This window comes from Theropithecus gelada, chromosome 15, assembly GCF_003255815.1.
Source record: "Theropithecus gelada isolate Dixy chromosome 15, Tgel_1.0, whole genome shotgun sequence".
Lineage (NCBI taxonomy): Eukaryota > Metazoa > Chordata > Mammalia > Primates > Cercopithecidae > Theropithecus > Theropithecus gelada.
In genome coordinates, this window is record NC_037683.1 from 101,490,537 (window position 1) to 101,510,448 (window position 19,912).

The 19,912-nt window shown below is 44.8% G+C and overlaps 1 protein-coding gene across 4 annotated transcripts in view; it reads left to right on the forward strand.

The window, feature by feature from the left end:
- The first annotated feature begins 370 nt into the window (after positions 1-370).
- The window catches only part of SPIN1 (spindlin 1), an 83,958-nt gene continuing 64,416 nt past the window's right edge, over positions 371-19,912 (forward strand). Inside the window, exon 1 of one of the 4 annotated variants that reach the window (XM_025359035.1) lies at positions 371-713. The gene's annotated coding sequence lies outside the window, so the exon portion shown is untranslated. Of the gene's footprint in view, positions 714-772; positions 986-1,531; positions 1,869-19,912 lie in introns of those variants that run through there. The other 3 variants (XM_025359034.1, XM_025359038.1, XM_025359037.1) reach the window with 3 other exon arrangements.

Below are 19,912 nucleotides of genomic sequence, written 5' to 3' on the forward strand. Positions count from 1 at the left end.
TCTCCCTTCTCCTGCAAACAAGCAACAAAATGCTGAAAAGGCATCTTAACTGAAACGGAAGTCAAATGAAATCGCGTGCGATCATGGGAATTTTTGGCTCCTAACCTTGCGAGTAGAGCTGGGTGACTTCCATTTCTGGTGGGGGAGTGGAAACAGGTTTCTGGGCTTGCAGAACCCACATCCCGTCCCCACACAACCTAGGCCAGGCCAGGTATTTGTAGGTGAGGCTCCGGGGCTCCAGCTAACCCGAGCTACCTGGGCTGGGCTTTGTGCGGGGAGGCAGCAAGCGAGGTGAGCGGGCGACGACGCCGGCCTCTACGCAGTGCGGTGGTGAAGACGTCTCTTCCAGGGAGTCACAGGAAGCAAATCCATCCTTTTAAAGGGCTCGCGTCCCGCGGTCCTGAACCGGCGCGCTGGAGCAGTAATGCGGCGTTCTCCAAGGTTCAGGGCTCACGGCCCAGCCCTGTGATCCAGCTTCCTCAGTCTTCGCGGTGTGCACTACTCAGGACCACTTGCGGCTTACGTCCCAGGACAAAGGGGGCTTGTCCTTTCTTCAACGTCCTACTGCGCAAAAACGAAGTCCTTCTGAGGCTGCCTGCCTTCCGGGAGAAGCTGCGCCCCCTCAGGCGCCTGGGCTCCGCGCGCCTGCCACCGCCCATTCACCTCGCGCACCTGGCATTCCGGGTCTCGGGCCCCGCCCTGCCGCCAGCCAGGTGAGAAGGACAGGGCCCCGCCCCCGCCGGCCCCGCCCCGCCCCACTGCGCCTGCGCAGTCGGCCGTCGGCGCCAGGCGCCGGGGCGGCGCGGCCGTCGCAGTTCGGCGGGCGCAGTGCGCGTGCGCCCTGGCTGCTGGGGGGCGGGCGGCGTCCGCGGCGAGGGAGCGGGGGCGGGGAGGCGCCGTCTGGCTCGGGCTGGGGCCGGCGGGAGCGCGAACGAGCGACGGCGGAACCCGTGGGCCTGTGGACTGCAGCCTCGGCGGCCAGCAGGTGAGGCTCGCGTAGGGCGGGCGTGGGTCGTGAGAGGGTGCGGGCCGCCGGCAGGCCAGGGGTGCGGCGGCCTGCCCGGGGGCGCAGGTGAGCGCGGCCCGCGCGGGGCCCGGCGGAGCATTGTCCAGCGGGCGGCGCCCGCACAGCGCCCCCTGCCGGCCGGGCCACGGCGGGGACCCGGGCGGGGCGGGCCTGGGCCTCCGGGCGGGCGCGCGCTCCTTTGTTCGCCGGCCCCCACTCCTCAGTCCCCCCATCTCCGCCGCCCCCCGCCAACATGGCCGCCACCCTCCCGTCCCCAGTTCCCCGGCCGCCGCCGGCCCCTTAGCGCGCGCTTTGTTTGGAGCCGGGCGGGGAGGCCCGCGGGCAGGGGGCGGCGGCGCTGCGCAGTCGGGCGCGGGGAGGGGGCGCTGCGCCAGAATGCGGGCGGGGAGGGGGAGCGTTGCATAATCCCGGGCCGGCGACGGGGGCGGGGCGGGGGGAGGGGCGGGACCCCGGCGCGGCGGGTCGGGTCACCCCGGGGACGCGGGCCTGCCCTCGGGCCACCCCTCCCAGGCCCGGGGGATGGCCGCGGACCTTGCAAGTTGCGGGCTCCGCGGATCCGCGGGTTTCCGCGGCGCCGGAACGCCCACCGGCCAGTCCTCGCGCCCGCGCAGCCCCTTTCCTGATGCCCCCGTCTCCTCGCCGCCCTCCGTGGGGGCGCGGCGAACGGGTTGCGTGCTCTGGAGAGAGACAAGCACTTTCCTCTCCATCGTGAGTGACCTTGGATGTATTCGTCAAGGAATGTGTTGAAATGAATTGTGCGATGCGGGAACTGCGCAGCGCCTCGGGTTTGGCTTTCTCGAGCATCTTATCGCATTGATTGTGCGTTCTCGATTTTACAGAGGTTCGTTTTGAGTAATGGCTTCAGTAATGTCATCGCATACGCATTTCGAAGTTTGTTTATGCATTTGTTTTTACATTTATTGTCTTTTTATTTATAATTTTTGAATCAGATTTTGTGTTTTGGAGAGATTTTCCGTGTGTGGTGGAAGTGTTTTTACTCTTGGTAAATATGGATTGTTTGACTATTTTATCACGTTCATCGCAAAACGATACCAGGAACATTTAAATGTCTTAAAGGATTTCACGCTACATGACGTGTGCCAGAGACTACTTACGCACCAAAACGCGAATACCTGTCTAACTTTTTTTCTATTGGAATTTTCTGGAAGGAATTCTGTGCAATCCGAAAGGATTGATGGAGGGTACAGTAATTGCTTTCTACATCGCTTTTGTTAAACAGTGAAAATTAAGCTTGGAGATTTATATCTGGACATACTGAGTTTTTAAACACTCTTTTGAAGTGAAATTTTGGAAAGGGCAGGTAAAATGAGTATTCTTCCAACCTCCCTACTCCCCCCATCAGCTTTAGTTAAAAGGCAAACACCAAAATATTGTAGTAGCTGGTAATTTGCAGAACGTTCGTTATCAGATTTGATAATTATATATTAAGGTACGGTATGTGTGTGCTAGTAGATCGTAGATTCTTACGAGAAATAGAATTTCTTTATAATCTTTTGAGTAGCGAAATGGTTACTTTTACAATGGTTATGAATTGGGTTAAGGCAAAAGGGCCAGTATATGTCTTCAGTCATCTTTTTATGCCTGAAATCCAGGGAACAGTGAAAATGGATGTTCCCTGGAACAGCCATTGCGATGCCATATGTTGATCATTGGTGTCCTAAAGTGTATCTCAGATAATTGTGTGTCTCTCTTGTGAACTGAGGGATCACAATATTGATGTGGCTGATGTGTGCCCCTCTGCATTTTGTGGGTAGTGTCTCAAATTTGGCTATCATATTGATGAGAGTTATTAATTTGGTTTTTATTTAGATGGTTTTCACTTCCGAGTGACTTACCTGATTGCACTTAGTTATAACGTTACTGGTTGCACTCCTTAATTGCTAGCATCTTTTTTCTAGTATGTTTGATATACATTCTTTTGGTTTATCCTTTTAAATATGTGCTGAGAAAGCATTTAAATGTTAATACTGTATTTACATTTGCTGGACGTTTAATTCAATGTGTCTTCTTTCCCTTTCCATGAATGAAAAGAAACTGGAAGAAGAGAATCAACTATTTCGTGCAAGTATTTTGTTCAGTTTAGAAGATACTATGGTATTGTGAAAACAGTGTAGTCTGGAGTTTGACATGGAGTCACAGTGGCCTTCCAAGTCAGTACAATCTGGGTTGAAATTGACTCCTTACTGGTCCAAAGCCACATAACTGATTCATCATGCAGTCTTTTTTTAAAAAAAGTTTTTTTTTAAAGCTACTCGAATATGTCAGTTTTATTTTCTCTATACACACATTTATTTGTTACTGAAAATTGCAAAAATAGCACATTAAAGATCCTTTTATTGGAGTTCACATTTTTGGAAACCAGAAAATTCAATAATTACGCTTTTGCCAAACTACCCAGTGTTTTCTTTACATTCTTGCTCCACAAGTTGCTTTACTTAAATTCTTGATGTTGGACTTCATCTCACTGACTTCAGGCTTCTGACACACAAAGGACATTTAGGACCTACTGGCTCTTTGGGTCACATCAGAGAGGAGAGCTAAAGTATGTTGAAGTTACTCAAATACATTCAAGCTACATGGATCTGTTATAAATTACTGGTATCGTGGCAGAAATGAAAATACTCCAAAAAAAATCACAGAACTTTTCATCAAAATTATTGGTATACAGGCTGTTCTAGCATAGAGTAGGTTTCTCAACCTAATGCATAAAATTATCAGCAAGAAAAAAAGTACAAGAATGACAGTTTATGGTTGAATTGGCTTGGTGTCATGATTCCCTGTTCTAGCATTCTCAGGCTATCTATGATACAGCAACTGCAGCTCATTTGAATGGTTCTCTTCTTGATTCATTCTGAATTCTCCCTTTGGCCCAGTGTCTACTAGTTGTTTTTCAAGCCAAGAACATCTGTTGAGGAACAGGTATCTCAATTTTACAATACTTTCTGCATAGATAGCAGTGTTCTTACTTCTACTCCTAAGGCAAGCCATCTCTGATGTCCTGGAAGGTCGTTTCTCTCCTATCCAGTTTTTGGAATGAATCTCTGGTAGAAGGGAAGGGAATTAGGTACTAGGGTTGGAAGTCATGTTACTAAAGTTCTTTATTGACATCTCTGAGCAGAAGAAAGGCCCCTGAGTCGTCCTGGGAATTTTCTTCAGTGAGCATTTGTGAAGATTCTGGGGTCAAGGTTGGGTTAAACTTTTGTGGTGGGTCCATCCAAGGTCTAGTCAACAGCACTAAGCTCTTCCTGGATCTTTGGGACCCAGCGGAAAGTGATGCCAGTTCTCAAATTGCTACAAGGTAACCTGGAAAGAAATCTATGACCCAGAAAGCCTGAAAACCCAAACTCCAGCAAATAATGGTGAAAGAGCCAACACGCAAAGCCTTTTAAAACCTTCAATTCCTTAACTGTAAACTGGGATAAAACCTATGGTGTAAGTCTGTTCTGAGAATTACGTGAAATGGATTTATAGAGTTTTCAGTACAGTTCCTGAAATATAGCAGCTGACGCCAGTAGATGTTGATTTCCTTCTCCTTTCTGCTTTTGAACTTTGCTGTAGTTGTTAGCATTTTTTTTTAATGTGAAGTAAACAGTTGGCTTAGTTGTGCATCAGTATTCAGTCCAATTTAATTTTAAATTACACCTTTACTGGGAACCTATTCATGACCTTAAAATTGCCATAAACCCTTTATAGAACAAGTCATGTTTGGCTAAATATATAAACACAGATGTATCCTTACAGACTTTATAGTCTGATAGAGGAGATACACATGCATATAATGAGGGAATTCTGTGCTGAAGGGTATCTGGGAAGAGAAGGTGATTCTACAGAATATCAGAATGGGAGAGGAAAGACATCTGGATGGACAGGAAAGCAGGAGCAGAGGCTAGGAGTTAAAGAGGCCATCGGGGATTTCAATCCCAGCCAAAAGTTAGCCCCTTCTTTTCTCTTCTCTTCTCTTTTTTTCTCTTCTCTAATCTTTTTTTTTTATTTTCCTCCCTTCCTTCCTTCCTTCCTTCCTTCCTTCCTTCCTTCCTTCCCTCCCTCCCTCCCTCCCTCCCTCCCTACATCCCTCCTTCCTTCCCTTCCTCCCTCCCTCCTTCCCTCCCTCCCTCCCTCCTTCCCTCCCTCCCTTCCTCCTTCCCTTATCTTTCTTTTACTGTCTCCTTCCTACCTACCTACTATCTATCTTCTATCCTCTTTTGTGAGTGTGTTTACGTATAGCAGGGGCCGAGAACACCTACCTCATCGGGGTGAGCTTAAATGAAGTAAAATGATTCATAGGCTCCTGGTATACAGTAAATGCCCAGTTGATATTGATGATGATGTCACCACTGCCTACACCACCTGTAGTTTCTTTCCTGTGGCTGATCTGTCTAGGGGTGAATTTGGGGGCCACATTTTAAATTCTGCATGTAACATTAAGGTCTTTGATGTTGAATTTGTAGGTAGGGGGAAGCCATTGAAAGGCAGGGACAGGATTGGACCTGTGTTTTAGAACAGTTTGAAAGGTGAGTTAGAGGAATTTGCCTGCGTAGGCTCTTTAATCCCCAGAGTCTAGTCTGTTAGAGAAGCTGGTGAAGTCATTTGAGGCATGGGGTATTGGTCTGAACTCGGAATATTTAATGTTATGTTAAATGTGCTTTTTTTTTTTTTTTTTCCTGAAGGGAGGGGAGGAGGAAGGATTTATTCAATGTGAATATTATTTTATCCAAATGTTGAGAGAATAGATGAAAAGACTAGTAAGGCATCTTTATACCATTTGAGGTGTTAGATTATAGTAGCATGTTAACAAAATAGACAGATTTTTTTTTAAAAACTAGATTATATTTCTTTGTAGTTGTTTATGCTTGGGCCTGTCTTTAAATTATTTAACAAATCATATGTTTGAATTACTATTACTTAACCTGACACAGGCAATAAGGAGAGAAAAGAATGTCCTTTTTCGTACTTTTGGGGTTTTTTGTTTTTTTTTTTTTGGGGCGAAATCTCGCTCTGTCGCCAGGCTGGAGTGCAGTGGCGCAATCTCGGCTCACTGCAACCTCCGCCTCCTGGATTCAAGCGATTCTCCTACCTCAGCCTCTTAATAGCTGGGTCTACAGGCATGCGCCACGACACCCAGCTAATTTTTGTATTTTTAGTAGAGATGGGGGTTTCACCATGTTGGCCAGGATGGCCTCAATGTCTTGACATCGTGATCCGCCCACCTCAGCCTCCCAAAGTGCTGGGATTACAGGTGTCAGTCACCTCGCCTGGCCTGATTTTTTTTTTTTTTTTTTGGAGGTAGGGGTTTGAATTACTTTCTTTTTTTTTTCTCTCTTGAGCATCATTGTAGACCCATGGGTTTTTATGCACGCAGTGTGTGTTTTTGTGTTTTTAGTTTTGAGAAAGAGTCTTGCTCTGTCACCCAGGCTGGAGTGCAGTGGTGGGACCTTGGCTTGCTACAACCTCCGCCTCCTGGGTTCAAGCTATTCTCCTGGCTCAGCCTCCTAAGCAGCTGGGATTACAGGCATGCACCACCATACCTGGCTAATTTTTTGTATTTTTAGTAAGACGGAGTTTTACCTTGTTGGTCCACCTGGTCTCAAACTCCTGATCTCAAGTAATCCTCCCACCTCAGCCTCCCAAAGTGCTGGGATTATAGGCGTGAGCCACCACATCTGGCTTTATCCAATGTGTTTTAATCAAATACTCACTGTTTTTCTGTAACTTGTCACAACTTGGATGTGTTGAGGTCCTTTCAACCTAGTTCTCTTGGCTTTGACGTGGCACGTAATCTCTGAAGCTTTTCTTGCTTTCTGACACGAGATGTCTGAGGTTCACTTTGTGCTTTTCCTGCCAAATACCTATCAGCCGTTTCTTGCAGCTTGTTTTATTGAGGAGTAGAATTTTTGTATCTAAAAATCTAAATTGTTATATGTTCTGACTGTTAGGATGCCCATGCTTTTATAGGACAGACATGGGAAACATACAGATTTTGATTTTTATATTGGTATTTCCAGTTCGAATTTAACATCACAGAGTTTTTACTATGAGCTTATCCTTTTTTTCTAACGTTGAAAATTTACGTTCTTAGCAGCATTAATATAATTGCATTATCTTATAGTAAGAATGTAGTAGTTTGAAAATAACACTAATAACAAGCAACTCTAGGTTTATGTTTGGTTATGGTTCTTTTTGTTCTTTTTTTTTTTTTTTTTTTGAGACGGAGTCTCGCTCTGTCGCCCAGGCTGGAGTGCAGTGGCCGGATCTCAGCTCACTGCAAGCTCCGCCTCCCGGGTTTACGCCATTCTCCTGCCTCAGCCTCCCGAGTAGCTGGGACTACAGGCGTCCGCCACCTCGCCCGGCTAGTTTTTTGTATTTTTAGTAGAGACGGGGTTTCACCGTGTTAGCCAGGATGGTCTCGATCTCCTGACCTTGTGATGCGCCCGTCTCGGCCTCCCAAAGTGCTGGGATTACAGGCTTGAGCCACCGTGCCCGGCCTCTTTTTGTTCTTAAAATGTATCCGCATAAGCATGTTCAGTTGACATTCTGATTTGTAAGGCCATTTGAAAAGCTTTTCTCTGATTTTGTGTTTGATAATTAATTTGGTTTGTTTGCCTGAAATTCTTCAAGAGGTGCTTTAGTTTTTCATTTAATGTATTTTTTAACATGTAGAACATTTATGTGAACATTTATGTAGTTAAAAAATCCGATCTGTGCTAAAAAGTTATGTTCACAGCTTCATTTTAATTCTGTCCCTCCACGAATTTCTCTCCTGCCCCAGTTGTTTCTGCTTTATTCTTCTGATACTTCATTTTTGCAAATGTAAGCATATGTGTATATTTTTATTTCCCTTTCTTACACAATAGGCAGCGTTCTATGCACACTGCTCTGCTTTCTCTTAATATATTCCGGAGATCGCTTTATAGAAGTGCATTCTTTTGTGCTTGCAACTCATCTCCTATTGAACATTTGGGTTGTTTATGTTCTCTTGGCTGTTATAAATATTGCAGCAATGAATAACCTTGTGGGTATAATGTTTTGTATTTGTGCAAATACAGCTTTAAGATAGATTGTGGGGTGAAAGGTAAACACATTTGTAATTTTGTTAGTGGCAAAACAGTTACATTTTCTTTTTAAAACTTTTTTTTTGTAGAGATGAGGTCTCACAGTGTTGCCCAGGATGATCTTGAACTCCTGACCCCAAGCAGTCCTTTCACCTGGGCTTCCCAAAATCTTGGGATTACAGGCGTCAAGCACCAATACAGGCTTAAAAAATAACATTTTCAGGCTGGGTGTGGTGGCTCATGCCTGTAATCCCAGCACTTTGAGAGGCTGAGGTGGGTGGATCATGAGGTCAGGGGTTCAAAAACAGCCTGACCAACATGGTGATACCCCATCTCTACTAAAAATACAAAAATTAGCCGGGCGTGGTGGCGCGTGCCTGTAATCCCAGCTACTCGGGAGGCTGAGGCAAGAGAATCGCTTGAACCCGGGAGGCAGAGACTGCAGTGAGCTGAGATTGCACCACTGCACTCCAGCCTGGGCAACAGAGGGAGACTCCATCTCAAAAACAACAACAACAACAAAAACCCGTCTCTACTAAGAATACAAAAATTAGCCAGGCATGGTGGCACGCGCCTGTAATCCCAGCTACTCCTAATGAGAATCACTTGAACCTAGGGAGGCGGAGCTTGCAGTGAGCCGAGATCACGCTGTTGTACTCCAGCCTGGGTGACAGAGTGAGACTCCATCTCAAAAAAAAAAAAAAATTACATTTTAAAAGGCAGATCTTACCATGTCAGCCTTTTACTTAAAACTCTAAATGGTGGCCGGGCAGGCATGGTGGTTCACACCTGTAATGCCAGCACTTTGGACGGCTGAGGTGGGCGGATTACCTGAAGCCAGAAGTTTGAGACCAGCCTGGCCAACATGGTGAAACCCCATCTCTACTAAAAATACAAAAATTAGCCAGGCGTGGTAGTGCACGCTTATAATCCCAGCTACTCAGGAGGCTGAGGCAGGAGAATTGCTTGAACCTAGGAGGTGGAGGCTGCAGTGAGCTGAGATCATGCCCCTGCACTCCAGACTGGGCAACAGAGTGAGACTCCGTCTCAGAAAACAAAACAAAACAAAACAAACTCCGAATGGCTTTCCAGTGCCTTAAGGACAAAAGTTTATAAAGTAGCCTCAAGGGTACACATATATTTGGTGTACATATAGTTTTACATCCCTTAACAATGGGATTCAGAGAACCTCATTGTGTACCTCATAGAGCGTACTTACAGAGACCTATATGGGACAACCTACTGGCACCTAGGCTATGTAGTATGGCTTAATGCTCCTAGGCTACAAACCTGTACATTATGTGACTGAACTGAATAGTGTAGACTGTTGGAACACAGTGGTATTTATATATCCAAACATATCTAAGCACAGAGAAAGTACAGTACAGACATGCTATAAAAGATAAATGGCATGCCTGTGTAGGGCACTTAGTATGAATGGAGTGGCAGGACTGGAAGTTGCACTGGGTTGAGTCTGTGAGTGAGTGGTGAGTGAATGTGAAGGCCTAGGATATTACTGTACACTACCGTAGACTGTATGTAAACACTACAGTTAGTCTACACTAAATTTATAAAAACAGTTTCCTCAGTAATTAACCCTAGCTTACTGTAAGTTTTTAACTTAATAAGCTTTTTAACTTTATTTTTTTTAACTTTTTGTCTTTTTAAATAGCACTTAGCTTAAAACAGCCTCATGATATGGATCCACTGGTTTATGTGGTCTGTTGTTGACAGAAACATCATTAGGTGGTGCATGACTAATTACTTTTGGGCCTCAGCCTCATCTTGTACTATTTTCCCCCTTGCTTTCTTTGCTCCAGCTGTATGGGGCCTCCTTCATTCTCCTGGAATCCCCTCCATCTTCTCCACCAGGAATCTTGGCACTCGTTCTTTTCTTCTGCCTGGATTGCCTTTCTTTGTTAACAGTTATTCCTGGTCTTTAGAGTTTGGCTCAAGCATCACTTTTTAATGAAATTTTCTGTGTGCGTGCTTGCAAATTTTCATAAGATAAAGAGATTGGAGTGTACTGATATTCATCACCCACTCCAACAAGCATCAGTTGCCTGAAGTTTTTTTTTTTTTCCAGACAGAGTCTTGCTCTGTTGCCCAGGCTGGAGTGCAGTGGTCGATCTCAGCTCACTGCAGCCTCCGCTTCCCAGGTTCTAGCGATTCTCCCTCCTCAGTCTCCCAAGTAGCTGGGACTACAGGTGTGTGCCACCACACCTGGCTAATTTTTTTTTTTTTTTTTTTTTGAGATGGAGTCTATCGCCCAGGCTGGAGTACAGTGGTGAGATCTCAGCTCACTGCAACCTCCATCTCCCGGTTAAAGCGATTCTCCTGCTTCAGCTTCCTGAGTAGCTGGGACTGCAGGCGCCTGCCACCACGCCCGGCTAATTTTTTGTATTTTTAGTAGAGACAGGATTTCACCGTGTTGGCCAGGCTAGTTTCCATCTCCTGACCTCAAGTGATCTGCCCTCCTCTGCCTCCCAAAGTGCTGAGATTACAAGTGTGAGCCACTGTGCCCGGCCTGAAGTTGTTTTTTTGAGACAAGGTCTCACTTCTATTGCCTAGGCTGTAGTGTAGTGGCACAGTTTTGGCTCATTGCAGCCTGGACCTCCCTGGGCTCAGGTGATCTTCCCATCTCAGCCTCCTGAATAGCTGAGACTACGGCATGTGCCACCATGCCTGGCTAGTTTATTTTGGTATTTTTAGTAGAGACAGGATTTTGCCTTGTTGCCCAGGCTGGTCTCGAGCTCCTGGACTCAAGCAGTCTACCTGCCTCAGCCTCCCAAAGTGCTGGGATTACAGGCATGAGCCACCGTGCCCAGCTGTCTGAAGTTCTTGAAGTTTTTTCTTGACCCTTCTGCAGTCAAGTTCTCTTGGTGCTTATCAGAATTACAGTGTTATATTAGTTTATGTGATTTAATTAATTTTAGTTTTCCCACAAAGGCTGAGTTTCATGAAAGCAGAACCGTTCCTGTTTTTGCCCGTAATTACTTTTCTGGTATCTAGCTCAATGTCTGAATTGTGAGGACTCAAACTACCCTGTGCAGTAGCTAGAATTAAATCATAAGGAAATTGAGGCTGTCCAGTTGGTTAAATGTCTTGTCTGCTGCACAGGTATTTGTCATACAGGGATTATTAAGTAACAGTTTGTTGACTTTTATTTATTTATTTTGAGAGGGAGTTTCGCTCTTGTTGCCCAGGCTGGAGTGCAGTAGCACATTGTTGGCTCACTGCAACCTCTGCCTCCTGGGATCAAGTGATTCTCCTGCCTCAGCGTCTTGAGTAGCTGGGACTACAGGCATGTACCACCACACCCGGCTAATTTAGTATTTTTAGTAGAGATGGGGTTTCTCCATGTTGGTCAGGCTGGTCTCAAACTCCTGACCTCAGGTGATCCACCTGCCTTGGCCTCCCAAAGTGCTAGGATTACAGGCGTGAGCCACTGCACCTGGCCTTGTTGATTTGCAATTGTAATTTTTTTTTCAGGACCTCATAAGGTTTAGAAAAATGAAACCACTAGGATGGATAAAGAAAAACATATGGAATATGTCTGTGTATGTATTAAGGCATATGCTACAGTGACTTGAGTTCACACAGTGTAGAAGCTGGCTAAGCAGTTAGGCTGTTGTCTTTGTGCTAGATGCTGGAGTTTGAAGTCCACAGGGCAGTCGTTTGAGAAAGAGAGATGGATATAAAGTGGGGAAGAAGATGACACAGGAGGCCAGAGGCAAGGTACATGGAAACCATGCTAGTTCTAGTTGCCTTTGTTCCTGGTTGTGTGGGTGGCCTGTAAGAGTTGGATCTTTGGCAGATGTAGCCCAGGAGCAGAGAAGCTTAAGGAGAACCCAGAAGAAGGTGGAGTGGATGCAGCTGCGATTCTCGGCCAACCACTGCCTCACATGAATGGGGTGAGTCAGAAGATGAGCAGCAACAGTGTGTGCAGGCTGCAAGGTGGTTGCTTCATCTCCTGCACCCTTCACCTGCTGCACGAGAATCTCTGTGAGCCATGCAAGGAGACATAAAGGAAAGGAAATTCGGGGGAATATAATTCAGCTCAGCCAAGTTCAAACCAGACAAAGCAGAATGATGAGCTCAGGCTTTTAAATTTTTAGCTCAGGTTGCATGTAAGGGACCTGAAGGTTTCTGTGACTGCTGTAAAAATGCAAATGTAATTCCCAATTTGTGGGTGAGATCATTGATTGGTAGGAATGGAATCCTGAAAATTGGATTGGAGGCATATGGTCAGATTCTGTTTAAGCTGGAAACCTTCAATCCTTAAATGCTGCTCTGCTACGTTTGCCAGAGAAACAGTGTTTCCAGCCCTTCCCAGAGGAACTTAATCTCTGTTTGCCTGAAAAACCTGTAATTGGCCTCCCTTTGGGTAGTTGTTCTGCATGGTACTGTCTTCCTGATAATCTGCCCTGTAATCCTCCTTTCTTGTGGATCTGTGACTGGACTGTAGTTGCAGCAGGCCCCAGAGAGTGAGGTGACCTGTGAGAAAGGTATGCTACACTGCAAAAGATTGTGTAGCTTTGCCACTATATAGTCAGGAGCCTGGAGGAGTATTTGTGGCATTGGAGCTTAGGAGTGTAGTATAATAGAAGAAGGAACATAAAGTTGGGTCAGGCAGAATTTATTGATATGGGCTCACTAAATAGAGGTTCTGGATTCAGTGTTATAGTTCAAGGGGTTAGAAAGGGCTCTTAACAGTTGGGTTGATTGGCTAAGGCCCATCCCACAAGGCCTGATGCCTCAATTAGATTTTTTCCCGCCTAACGAGGAACTCCACTGAACACTCACTCACCTTGTATGAGAGTCTATATTTGGCCTGGCATGGTGGCTAATACCTGTAATCCCAGCACTTTGGGAGGCCAAGGCAGGCGGATCACCTGAGGTCAGGAATTTGAGACCAGCCTGGCCAACATGGCGATACGCCATTTCTACTAAAAATACAGAAATTAACTGGATATCATGGCCCATGCCTTAATCCCAGCTACTTGGCAGGCTGAGGCAGGAGAATTGCTTGAGCCCAGGAGGTGGAGGTTGAAGTGAGCAAAGATCGCGCCACTGCACTCCAGCTGGGGTGACAGAGCAAGACTTCTGCTCAAAAAAAAAAAAAAAAAAAAAAAAGCCGGGTGTGGTGGCTTGTGTCTGTAGTTTCAGTTACTTGGGAGGCTGAGGTGGGAGGATCAGTTGAGCTGGGGAAGTTGCGGCTGCAGTGAGCCAGCCTGGGCAACAAAGCGAGACTAATAAAATATTAGTTCATAAGGAAAGGTTCACCTAAATGCAGTGAGCCAGCCTGGGCAACAGAGCGAGACTAATAAAATACTAATTCATAAGGAAAGGTTCACCTAAATGCATAGCCCTTAAATAAATAATTTACATCGTTGGTGAAACTGTACTTTGCTAGGACTCTTTGGAGGATAGCTACACTAAAACCGAATTTAAAATGTTGACTCTGTTGATCCAGTAATTTCACTGCTAGGATTTTATTGTATAGATAAATTTGGACAGTATACAAATATGTATGTGTAAGGGTTTTCATTATATGAGTGTTTGTAATTGAGAAAAATTAGAAACAACTGTCTAATAATGGAGTTAAGATAGAGTAAACGACCATTATATGCGTACACTGGAATATTCTGCCACTGTTAAGAAGAGTTTGATAGGAAAAAAAATTCATACAACCATCCCTCCATATTAGGGAATTGGTTCCAGGACCCACTCCCCCCCTCCCTTTGGCCCCCGTGGATACCAAAATCCATGGATGCTCAAGTTTCTTATATAAAATGGTGTAGTATTTGCATATAATCTATGCACATCTTTCTGTATACTTTAATCTCTGAATTACTCATAGTATGTAATACAGTGTAAATGCTACACAAATCATTATACTGTATTGTTTAGGGAATAACTATAAGGAAAAAAGTTTATGTGTTTGGTAGAGATGAAACCATTTTTTCCCCAGATTTTTAAAATCTGAGGTTAGTTGAATCCACAGATGTGGAATTCAAGGGATAAGAGGGCCAAGGGCCTACTTTATTACATGAAAAATGTACCATTTAATGAGAGACACAAGTTGTGGAACTGTATGTTCTCACTTATGTTGAGATGTTATATGTTTTAAGCCTTTGCATAGAAATACATTGCTAGATTCCTGTCTTTTCCTTTTATTGCATAATATTTTACATCTTTATGGGATACATATGAATACTTGTTACGTGCATAGAATGTATAATGATCAAGTCAGGGTACCTGGAGCATCCATCACCTTGAGTATTTATCTTTTTTTGTTTTTGAGACAGAGTCTCGCTCTGTTGCCCAGGTTGGAGTGCTGTGGTGCGATCTCGGCTTGCTGGAACCTCCTGCCTCCTGGGTTCAAGCAATTCTCCCGCCTCAGCCTCCTGAGTAAGCTGGGATTACAGGTGTGTGCCACCATGCTGGGCTAATTTTTGTATTTTTAATGGAGACAGGGTTTCACCATGTTGGCCAGGCTGGTCTGGATCCCCTGACCTCAGGTGATCCACCTGCCTCAGCCTCCCAAAGTGCTGGGATTGCAGGTGTGAACTACCATGCCTGGCTGAGTATATATCATTTCTGTGTGCTGGTAACATTTCAAGCCTTCTCTTTTAGCTACTTTGAAATATATGGTATATATTTGCTAACTATGGTGACCCTACTCTGCTATAGAACATTAGAACTTTCTGACTGCATGTTTGTACCCATTAACCAACCTCTCTTCCTCACCCCCCATCCCTTCCCAAACTCTGATACCTGTCATTGTTTTCTCTATTTCCATGAGGTTAACCTTTTTTTTTTTTTTTTTTAGCTCCCATGTATTTGTGAGAATGTGATATTTGTCTTTCTGTGCCTGGCCTGGCTTATTTCACTTAACATAATGACCTCCAGCTTCATCCATGTTGCTGCAAACATGATTTCATTCTTCTTTCTGGCTGAATAGCATTCCGTTGTGTTTATATGCCACGTTTTCTTTATCTCTCTGCTCATCGATGGATACTTAGGTTGATTCCATATCTTTGCTTTTGTAAAAAGTGCTGTGATAAACAGGTGAGTGTACGTATCCCTTTGATATACTGATTTATTTTCTTTTGGATAAATAGCCAATAGTGGGATTGCTGGATCATGTAGTAGTTCTATTTTTAGTGTTTTGAGAAATCTCTGTACTGTTTTTCGTAATAGGTTTACTAATTTCCATTCCCAGTGTGTAAGAATTCCCTTTTCTCCACATCCTTGCCAGCATCTGTTGTTTGTGTTTTTAATAATAGTTATCCTAATTGATAAGGTGCTATCTCATTGTAGTTTTGATTTGCATTTACCTGATGATTACTGATGTGAGCATTTTTTCGTATATCATTTGGCCATGTGTATGTTTTTTGATGGCTTTTGCCCACTTTTTAGTGGGATTATTTGTTTTTTTTAAATTGTTGATTATTTGAGCTCATTGCATATTATGGATTTTAGTCCTTTGTCATGAATAGTTTGCACACATCATTTCCCATTCAACAGGTTGTTTCTTCACTCTGTCATTTGTTTCCTTTGCTGTGCAGAAGCTTTTCAGCTTGTTCTATTGGTTATTGAAAGAGATATATTAATACTTTGATTTTGCATTTGTCAGTTTCTCCTTAGCTCCGACACTTTGTGCTTTATACATTGTCATATGAGGGTATGTTCTTAGATGCATTGGTATTTAGAGCTGTATATCAACCAGGTCTTTTAAAATCGCTATTGGCTGGGTGTGATGGCTAATGCCTGTAATCCCAGCAGTTTGGGAGGCTTGAGGCGGGAAGATCACTTGAGTCTTGAGTTTGAGACCAGCCTGGGCAACATAGCAAGACCCCATCTCTACAGAAAATTAAAAAAAAATTAGCTGTGTGTGGTGGCACACACCTGTAGTCCCAGCCGCTCGAGAAGGTGATGTAGGTGGATCACTTGAGCCTGGGAGATGAAGGATGCACTCAGGAGCCCTGATCTTACTACTGCACTTAGCCTGGGTGACAGAGTAAGACCCTGTCTCCAAAGCGGGGAAAAAGTAGAAAACCACTATTAAGTGTTCTTTTTAAGGGAGAAGTATTAGTAGAGGTAAAGTTATTTAGCTTGATATTAATGTTGCTGCAGAGTTTTCCTTTGGTTAGTATGTGCAGGGTATATCCTTTTTTACTCTTTAATTTCAGTCTTACTTATTTTTCAAGCGTGTGTTGCTTAATGATGAGAGTATGTTTTGAGAAATGCATTGTTAGGTGAGCATTATAGCATGTACTTGCACAAAACTTAGATGGTATAGCCTTTGACACACTTAGGCTAAATGGTATAAACCTATTTGCTCCTAGGTTACAAACCTTTGTAGTATAGTATGTGACTGAACTGAATAGTGTAGACAGTTGGAACACAATGGTAAGTAATTATGTATATAAACACAAAGAAAGTACAGTGAAAACATGGTATAAAAGATACAGAAATGGTACAACTGTATAGACCACTTACCATGAATGGAGCTTGCAGGATTGGAAGTTGCTCTGGGTGAGTGAGTGGTGAAAGAAAACTAATACTGAAGATCATCTGTATCACTGTCTTCCAGTTCGGCTCCTTGTCACAGTGAAAGGTCTTCAGGTGCATTAACACATTTGGAGTTGTCATCTGTGATAACAGTACTTTCTTCTGGAGTACCTCCTGAAGGACCTGCCAGAGGCTGTTTTACACTGAACTTTTTTTTTTTTTAAATAGGTATGAGTACAGTCTAAACTAACGATTAAACATATAGTTAATACATAAACCAGTAACATAGTTGTTTATTGTCAAGTACTATGTACTGTACATAATTGTACTATACTTTTTTTTTTTTTTGAGACGGGGTCTCACTCTGTCTCCCAGGCTGGAGTGCAGTGGCACGATCTAGGCTCACAGCAACCTGCACCTCTCGGGTTCAAGCAATTCTCCTGCCTCAGCCTCCCAAGTAGCTGGGATTACAGGCATGTGCCACCATCCCCAGCTATTTTGTATTTTTAGTAGAGATGGGGTTTCACCATGTTGGTCAGGCTGGTCTTGAACTCCTGACCTTGTGATCCACCCACCTTGGCCTCCCAAAGTGCTGGGATTACAAGCGTGAGCCACCGTGCCCGCCCTGTACTGTACTCCCCCCTCCCCCCACCAAGGTTTAGCCCTGGTTACCCAGGCTGGAGTGCAGTGGCGTGACCTCGTCTCACTGCAACCTCCACCTCCCGGGTTCAAGCGATTCTCCTGCCTCAGCCTCCTGAGTAGCTGGGATTATAGGCGCCTGCCACCATGCCTGGCTCATTTTTTTTTAAGTAGAGACAGGGTTTCGCCATGTTGGCCAGGCTGGTCTTGTACTCCTTACCTCAGGCGATCCATCCACCTCAGCCTCCCAAAGTACTGGGATTACAAGCGTGAGCCACCGTGTCCGGCCTGTACTATAATATGACTTTGAACACAGTAGTTTTGTTTGCAGCACAGTGGGTTTGTTTACACCAGCATCACTACAAATGGCTATGAAATACTAGACAATAGGAATTTTTTAGCTCCGTTATAATTTTTTTTTTTTTTTTAAACAGGGTCTCGCTCTGTGGCCAAGGCTGCAGTGCAGTGGTGCGATCTTGGCTAACTGCAGCCTCTGCCTCCTGGGTTCAAGTGATCCTCACGCAGTCTCCCTAGTAATTGTGACTACAGGCGCGTGCCACTATGCCTGACTTGTGTGTGTGTGTGTGTGTGTGTGTTTAGAGGTGGGGTTTTGCCACGTTGCCTAGTCTGGTCTCCATCCCTTGGACTGAAGTGATTTGCCCACCTTGGCCTCCCAAAGTGCTGGGGTTACAGGTGTGAGCCATTGTGCCTGGCTCTGTTATAATCTTATGGGACTACCGTTGTATATGTGATCCATTGTTGACTGAAACATCACTGTATGGGGCATGTTGACTGAAACATCACTGTATGGGGCATGACTGTACTTAGTTTTGAAAGATTCTCTTGCTAACAATACATAGTAGAATTAATTTTTTTTTTTTTCTTGAGTTGGAGTCTCGCTCTGTCGCCCAGGCTGGAGTTCAGTGGTGCAATCTCAGCTCACTGCAAGCTCCACCTCCCGTGTCATCGCCATTCTCCCGCCTCAGCCTCCCAAGTAACTGGGACTACAGGTGCCCGCCACACGCCCGGCTAATTTTTTTGGTATTTTTAGTAGAGACGGGGTTTCACTGTGTTAGCCAGGATGGTCTCCATCTCCTGACCGTGTGAGCCACCGTGCCCAGCCAGTATATACTAGAATTTTTAAAAATCTTGTGTGTTATGATTACAGCATCTGTCTATTAAATTCTTTATGTTTGAAATGCCTGGTGTGGTTCCCATTTTCCCACTTGGGTCCTGTTAATCTTTTAAGCCTAGTTCTCCAGCCTTCTCTTAAAGTCTATGAGCCACCCAAAATATTCCAAAAACTGCCTTTTACCAGAGTTAGACAGCCCTAACTGGTACACATGGCCAGGTCACACAAAGGACGAAGACAGAATTGGAAGGCAGGACCAATTAATCCACAGCTCAGATATGTGATTTTCACAGGCCATGTTGCTTTTGAGCAAAGAGGTAATACAGAGCTTATTTAAAATCTTTTTTGTAGAGTTTTTTTGGAGACAAGATCGCGTTTTGTCACCCAGGCTAGAGTGCAGTTGCATGATCTCGGCTTACTGCAGCCTTGGCCTCCTGGGCTCAAGCTGTCCTTCTGTGTCAGCCTCCCTAGTAGCCGGGACTACAGGCATGCATTGCCATGCCTGATTTTTTAAAATTTTAGTAGAGATGAGATCACCCTATGTTGCTGAGGCTGGTGTTGAACGCCTGGGCTCAAGCAATCTTCCCTCCCTTGCCTTCCAAAGTGTTGGGATTACAGATGTGAACCACTGTGCCTGGCCTATTTTCAACTTTTTCTCATGGTAGTTTTCAGTTATATGCAGCAGTCAAGAAAATAGTTCAAAACAACCCTGTTTGTTTCCTTAACACAATTCCAGCAGTCGTTGATAGAGCTTCCTTGCTTCTGGTATGACAGGATATTTCAAGCTCCTCTAATACCCTTCTCATCTGCAATCGGCTATTTCTCTAAGAAACTTTGGTTTCTGATAGTTTTTACGAGGGATGTCTGTGTAAATTTTACTTTAACTTTGTAGCTGTTGGGAGGATTGTTTAAATTACCAGTCCATTATTACCAAGAGTTGGCCATTTACATTGATCCTTGCGGGTGACCTTCAGAAACCCATCAGAGACCCAGAGAGACTGCTTGTTGTCCATAGTTTTGGGCACTTAGGGTTGTGCCATGGACTATTTGCCAGTTTTATGAAACCTATGGATGCCTCTTCAGAATCTTTCTGAACACAGTGAATGAAATACACAGGATCACAACAGAAACCGATTATGTTTAAAGAGTTATACAAATATTACTACCCTGTTAAACAGAAGACTGACGTCTTTGTCAGTAATTTTTTTTTTTTTTTTTTAGTTTTTTTTTTACTTTTTGAGACGGAGTCTCGCTCTGTCGCCCAGGCTGGAGTGCAGTGGCCGGATCTCAGCTCACTGCAAGCTCCGCCTCCCGGGTTCACGCCATTCTCCGGCCTCAGCCTCCCGAGTAGCTGGGACTACAGGCGCTGCCACCTCGCCCGGCTATTTTTTGTATTTCTTAGTAGAGACGGGGTTTCACCGTGTTAGCCAGGATGGTCTCGATCTCCTGACCTCGTGATCCGCCCATCTCGGCCTCCCAAAGTGCTGGGATTACAGGCTTGAGCCACCGCGCCCGGCCGAGGCT